This window comes from Centruroides sculpturatus, unplaced genomic scaffold, assembly GCF_000671375.1.
Source record: "Centruroides sculpturatus isolate CEXI.00-Female unplaced genomic scaffold, Cexi_2.0 scaffold995, whole genome shotgun sequence".
NCBI lineage: Eukaryota > Metazoa > Arthropoda > Arachnida > Scorpiones > Buthidae > Centruroides > Centruroides sculpturatus.
In genome coordinates this window covers 84342-89549 of record NW_019385527.1, presented here as the reverse complement: position 1 = coordinate 89549, position 5208 = coordinate 84342, and positions in this window count along the sequence as shown.

The following is a 5208-nucleotide window of genomic DNA, read 5'->3' as shown; positions in this document are numbered from 1 at the left end:
TATCTATTTAGGAATTTTTTCTGATTTATGTGGTAATTTATTCTATTTATTATTAATTTTTCTAAAATTTTTCTTAATACTGGGAGGTTTGCTCCCAGTATTAGGGAAAAATAGTAAAGAACCTAAAGGATTTCGGATTGTCAAGAGTTTTGCCTGGTTTCAGAATGAGTTTCACCACTGCATGTTTTCAGGCAGTGGAGAAAACACCAAAAGATAAACACAAGTTGTAAATATTAACTAGGGAGTCGGGTGAGTTGCTAAAGACATTTTTTATAATCTCTGCATTTAACCCATCCTGACCAGGTGCCTTCTTATTGTTTTGAGCCAAAATGATTTCTTTAATTTCCGAACAAACAAAGGGCAGATCATCATCCGTGTGGTATGGCTGCTGAATACAGTTTCTTATTTCTCTGTGAGAATCACTATCATTTTCAGTATTATCAGTATGAAAGAAATGATTTAAGAGCATATTGGCTATTTCTCTGTTATCATACAGAGTCTTGCCTTGTACATTTTTGATTGCTAATTTGGAAGAACTAGTAATAAAGCTTTTCTTTAATAATTTATAAACGCGCCCCCATGGATTAACATTGCCCTCGTCTGTACATAATCTCTTTCAGGATTCAGTTATTGATAATTTAATTAAAGTTTGATAGCATCGCCTGGCTTCTAGATATTGTTTAAGATTTGTATGTTCTGGACTACTAGATCGCTGAAATCTTCGTCTTAACCTATTGACATTTGCTCTGGAGACCGTCAATTAATGACTCCACCAGGGAACAGAGTGTCTATACCATTTTTTGAGAGGAATACTTTTGTCTGCAGCTTTTTGAATAATCTCTATGAATTGTTCAATAATGTATTCCACTGGATGATTTTGTTGTATTAAATTGTTAATCTCTGGAATATCTTCAGAGAATGTTTTGCTAAATCTGCTCCACTCAGCTTTTTGGACATTATAGTTTTTACCAAATGACTCGCTAGTTTCTGGAGTCCTAGCTGTACATAATTCAATGTCAAATAAGATATATCTATGGCCTGAAAGTGATTCTGCTAGCGAGACTCTCCAATTTTTAATATTAATTCTACCTTTAGTTAAAGTCAAATCAATATAGCTCTCTTCCTGGTGGGAAGAGAAAGTAGGTGGTTCTCCTAAATTTTGTATATTTAAATCTAAATCATATATGAGTTCTAAAATTCTCACTCCTCTTGGATTTTGAAGCCTGTCAAACCAGACAGGCGACCTACCATTTGCATCAGTGCCTATCACGTAAGGAAATTTAAAAGCAGAGAAAAGTCTATGAATGGACAGAATCTGTTCATCAATATCACCTGATGGTTTTAAATAATTAGAGTTTACTATAAATTTAGAATTTTTTGTAATAATTAATACTGTGCTGGAAAACTCACTTGATAGCTCCTCAATAAGAGAGGACGATATGCTTTTATTAAATACCAACACTGCAGAGGCAATACCTAGGCTATAGCAATTGATCCATCCCGGAATTCCCAGTATCCATGAGGTAGCATAAGGTTTTTGAATCAATGCTATATCAATCTTATGGGTCTAAAGCATACTTAATTAAGTGACTTGTAATGGTAGAGCAGTGGTCGAGGTTAATCTGCAATATTTTTAGTTCCATTATTGCTTAGTGCTATTGGTACTCAGTTTAATGTAGTAGTTTAACACAGGGCAGTGACGGCTACAGACCCCATGTCTGGGATTCACTTGGTCTGCATCCTGTCTGTACCACTTATTATAACGCAGACAGTTGATACACAACATTTCATGAGGTTCCACGTTGCATTCTCTTGAGCAATGATTTGCTTCTGCACAGTCGGCACAGCGAAGTTCACTGCGGCACGTTTTAGTAGTATGCCCGTATTCCCAACACTTACCACATCTTTTGTAGTACTGAAAAGTATATACTTTCCTCTTCCTCCAACCCATGTAAAGAGTGTCACCTGCCTCCAAAAACATCCTTCTGAGCTCAGGGGAGACGACAAACACCCACGACCGTTTTCCCCCTCTCTTCCCTGCCCAGGAAGAAGACATGCTTAATATGGTTCTCAGTGAGCATGTGAGCATTTTGTTTTATAATGTATTCTTTCATTCTCTTCGTTGATCTTCCAAGGAACCCTTGGGATAATTATCCTTGGGTCTCATAAACTGGGAGCCCTTACTTTTACATCTTCCCTGCTTTTTAGGGTGTTTAACAACTTAACTGCTTCTTCTTTATTGTTGCAATTTATAGCAAATCCTTTTCTGATTTTGCGGACACCAGCTACACCAATGCCCAAGTTGGTGATGTCCACCTCCTTCTCAATCTTTCCAATTAAAGATCATTGACTGGTTGCATTGTACTTGAACAGTTGTACAGTACTTCCTAATGAGACATTTCATGACTGTACAATAAATACGGAATACAGTCTGTGACATCTTGCTATTGTTTTACAAAAATTCTATATTCTATTTTTTATTATATTTTAAATGCTGATTCATGATAATTATATATCATGAAGTTTCAATAGAAAAACTGTTATTATAGAATCGATAAGATTTTATGATAGTTTCATGAACATACGATGAATTACGTTATATATTTAAACAATTTTATAAATCTTTAAATCAACTAAATAACAATCTATACTAATTTAATAAAGAGGTAATGTTTGTATGTTAGTTTGGATGTAGCGGGTAATCTCCAAAACTACTCATCCGATTTTAAAAATTTTTTCACCAATATTTAGAATGGAACTTCAGGATGGACATAGGCTGTATATTATTCCGTTAAACATGGGGGATAGACAGTTCTTTAAGGTAAGCCTTCCCCGTAAGGCTTACCGTAAAGAACTCTGCTTCTATTTATACTATTTTAGATGCGGTTTTTTTGCATTTTTGATTGCATTTTAATAGGGTATGTCAACAGAATGTACACTAAAAAGGGATTTTTCGATATTCCCCCCGGGGGGAGAGGGACAGGATTAAGGCTTACTGTGAAGAACTTCACTTCTATTATACTATTTTAGATGCGGGTTTTTGCGTTTTTGATTGCGTTTTAATAGGGTACGTCAAGAGAATGTACACTAAGAAAAAATTTTTTGAAAAATTTCCCCCACGAGGGAAGTGTTATACATTTATAATAGATACATTTTGAGCCACAACAAGGCGTGGCGGGGTCTGCTAGTCGTTTAATAAAATGCAAGAATTAAAGACAGATATGCCAGATATAATCATTTATTTTGAGCGTAATAAAATCGTTTACTTATCAAAAATAAATTAGCATTTAACATAGTTATTGTTATTTATTCAAATTGTACCTGTTACAGAGCAATTTCCAGTGATTCAAAAGCTTTAAAAAAATACATGTTTCTGAATGCGAGAAACGATTAATACTCTTAGTTGCGAGCGCACACTTTTCTATATCATGACAATTTCCTTAATTTAATACGATAACTCGTCTTTTAATTTTTATTGTTTAACTTTGAAAATGTGGAATAAAGTAATCAATATTATATTAACATTTTTAGCACGTTCTTGTGTCATCTATAAAATATTTTGATACAAATTTACTGTTTTACAACGAACTATATCTTGCTGTTTCAGTCCGCATTAAGTTGACTAGAAAAAAAGTAGATGTGAGAATAAAGCGCAATTTTTGAATTTTAAATTCTTGTCTGTCTTTCAGGTTATTTCAACTTATGCTAATATGTACAAAACCAAAATGATATCACAACTTCTTCAGGCATGGATCGAACGCTATAGGCTCAATGACAATTTTTTAAATTGAATATCAACTCAGCTGTTTTTAGCCATGTAAAAAAACACTTAACACTTTATAACGCTGAGAAATATTTATTAAAACACAAACCTTTTCAGCCTAATGAAATAGGTTATCATTAGGTGACAGGCTATCAAACACCTTTGAAAATTCTGTTAAAACGGAACTTTCGAACCTTACAAATTGAAAATTATAACGTAAAATAAATTAACCAATAAATATACAAATTAACTATAATAAAGGTGTTCGATAGCCTGTCACCTAATGATGGTTTATTTCATTAGGCTGAAAACGTTTGTGTTTTAATAAATATTTCTCAGCGTTATAAGGTGTTAAGTGTTTATTAAATGTTTAAAAGAAGCTGAGTTGATATTCAATTTATTGGCAATACCGGCCAGGAAATATAAGGAATATAGGAAATTGGCATTGAAGTTAATAAAGGCGGACAGAAAGCTAGAATTTCTTAAGCAATGTCGGCTTAACAAAGTTTTCTCAATATCCATTTATAGAATATGTATTCCAAAGGAATGTACTTCGTTGAAAGAAAAAATTAGAAAAGACTGTCTACGTAAATCCGTCAGAATCGCAAAAAATAAAAGGTATGGAATGATACAAGATCTCGTTGCATTAGAAAATGAAGTATATAGTAACCACCCGGAAAGTCTCAATGAATTTAATGCGAAAGTGAGCAGGTTGACAGAAAAGGTACAAAAAAGTTTAAGGAAAAGATATATCAAGAAAATGAAGTCGAACTTGAGTAAGCAAGTAACAAAAAAGAAAAAAACGAACGTAAACACATCGCCGTTTGTTCTATGGGACCAAGTCCACATTCCAACTGAAATCAAGGAAATTCTACAAAAAGGTCCTAACTTTGTTCCGGAAGACGAAAACTTATTGCAAACTTCATTAGCAGAAATGGAATGAGGATTGATAGAATTTAACGAGTTAGAAAAGGATTTTTTCCGATGGAAGGCTGTTTTTAGGGATGGAACCTGCAGAACGAAGAATAAGGAAATAAAACAGCTAAAACGTGCAAAACAGTGGTTGAATGACAATGAGTTGGTCCTAACACGAGCGGACAAGAGTAAGCATATGGTTATAATGGAAAGAAAAAGCTATAACAAAGCATTGGAAGAATACGTTAGAAGAACAGAATGTGAGCGATTTAATAAAAGTATTGTCACTAGCGTGGGCAGAAGAGTAAAAAAACTTGAACGAGCTCCATTACGTTTCGCATTAACTTTTCTACAACGGTCGCATAACCCGAACCCAGCAATTCCAAGAATATTTGTCTTTGCAAAAATACATAAGGAAGGCAAAGAGGTCAGACCAGTGGTGGAGAAATGCAGAGGGCCAACGTACATTTTGGAAAAACGTTTACATAGATTTATTTCGGATCAATTATGTAACAGTGATCTTGTTGCAC